The following is a 2,639-nucleotide window of genomic DNA, read 5'->3' on the forward strand; positions in this document are numbered from 1 at the left end:
AAAGACAAAAGAAGCATCTCTAAACCTGTCAACTTAAGTGACAGGAGAAGCATCTCAGGAAGCTATCAACTTCGTGGAAGAAGATTGATTTCCTGTTATGATGAGAAACAACATCAAATCCAACAACTCTGTGGAACACTCTATGACAAGGCACCTTCACACCAAGTATCATTTATTTAGAGAGCATGTCTTTCATTCAAAGAGTCACTTGCAGAAACACTTATTAAATCACTTGTTAAAATTAATCTTTCAAGACTGATTTGTAAGTGTGGGATATCATTCATTGCATATTAGTTGGAAATCCCATCTGTAAGGAATTCTTCATATAAGTTCATAAGTAGTAAATCTTCAATATTTAAAGGACTTGTGAACTATCTTGATTATCATGATTACAATGTCAGATAAATTTATGGTAGTTAAGTATTATGGCATTAAGTTTGAATATTATTTTAATTGATTTAAATTATGACTGTAGACAATTTCATTCTATATCAGTCTCATAACTTAAATAATATTAAAATAATATGCAACATATTTATTTGTATCATGTACGAATAATTGTGATACTCTTAGTATTAGTGATATTATTTAGATTTTTTGTTCTAAGTAATCAATGTCTATTTCTAAAAACACTGATATTGAAAGTTGAAGTATTTTCCAAGTCATGGTATAAAACTCTCAATATTTTATATGCTTAGAAAGTATTTCTAAAATTACTAATTATCCAGAGAGTGATGGCCATGTACATAAATCATAAATTCTATTGGTGATTATTCAAGGATAATTATTAAAATATTTAAGTTCTAGTATCTAACTCATAGATATTTAGTATTTATTTATTTAGTATTTATTTTGGGTAGTTTGGATTATGGAAATTGAAGCAATTCAATGATTTTATTGCTCCATAATTCAAACTAACTTAAAATAAATAAGCAGCATGATTAATTATAACTAAATCTGTGAACAATTGACATCTAGTATATTGATTGTAACTTGTGTGTTATAAGATTAATTATGAGATTTTGGTTTTAGTGAATTTAGCAATGTTTACATCTCAAGAATTCACTGAAATCAAAATCATGATAGTAACATGATTAGTTGTATGCTAATTTTTGACTTATATCAGTTAATGATATTTAGTTATGAATTCAACTGCTAACAAATTGTGAAGTATTAGTATTTGTGACATTACTTAGAACTCCTCTAAGTAATCAATGCTTATCTTTAGTCACTTATACTAATATAGAAAATGTAGAAATTTTTCTTCAGTACAACTATGGTTAAAATGTTTGATTGCTTTACTAGAAGTAACCATATGTTGTTAAGTTAGAATAATTTTTATACTTATTTTCAAATTCCTAAACACTTTGATAATAGATGCAATACTCAATGGATCAAAGTATATGGAACTTAGAATAGTTTTCTAAGATTGCAAACAAGACAATGTTGGTTAATGTTGCTTTATTTATCGAACCAATATTGTTTAAGATACTACATTTGTTAGGAGTTAAAAATTGTATGATATATGAAATTGAATGCTAATATCTTTTTGATAGATAATTGGTATTTAATTTATTGATATCTTACTCTAATATATCTGAATTATGATGTTCGATAATTCCATGTCAAATCAGTTTCATGATTTAACTTATATTAAAGTAGGATGCAATATAATTATTGGTATCTAAAGTACTTGACAAGTATCAGAAAATGATATATTGTTAATATTTTGTTGCAGATAATTGTGAGATTTTAAGTTCTAGTGAATTTGTATGAGTTGCTATATCTGACAGATTCACCACAATTTGAAATTAGCAGCATAGTCATTCTTATTAAGATTATTTATCCATAAACAATATTGTTGGTAATAATTTTATAAAGATAGATTATGGAGCTTTTGATATGAATGAGAATTGCTTAGACTTTATCCTAAGTGATCAATGCTTTTACAAAAACTCATTCATATTGAAAGACAAAATCTTTCTTTCTCTTCTTAATATTGCTAGGTCATCAGTCTGTGTCTTATCAAATCATTTATCTTTTTAGGCATAAAAACAGACTTGTACACTCGAACGGTTTTAGGAGAAAATCAAACTTCTTTCTACTTTAGTGATTGCTTATTTCATTTAAATCAATTTGAAATCACTATTGTACATCATTTTTCTTAAAAGATTAAATGCATAATTTTTATTCATTATAGATCTTAAGTGCATTTTATCTCTATATTTCCATTTGTTCTGTGATACAGGTTCAGCCTCCAATGGCCTTCCTTTATTGATAGTCATGAGGTTGAAAACCCACAACTTCTATCCCAGACTGTAAAGACAAACACAGTAACAGAACCAACCTCAAACATAAACAATTCTTGATACACAAGGATAGGTTACATGCACAAAGGATGAGTTGATGGAAATAAGAGTTTCGACCATTTGAAGGTCAGATTTGATTGTTCAAGGTTCTTTAATGGACCAATTGCCTTCACAAGTGTTAGGAGAGGATACTGATCCAATATCCATATGTCAGTGGTCAGTGTCTACCTCCCCAGGCTTAAATCCCCTGGATGCATCTACGGATAGTGGATCTGACATAGGTGAAGATCGGAAACTTATTGACAATGATTCAGATATTACTTGATGATT

Source organism: Apium graveolens, chromosome 4, assembly GCF_009905375.1.
Source record: "Apium graveolens cultivar Ventura chromosome 4, ASM990537v1, whole genome shotgun sequence".
NCBI lineage: Eukaryota > Viridiplantae > Streptophyta > Magnoliopsida > Apiales > Apiaceae > Apium > Apium graveolens.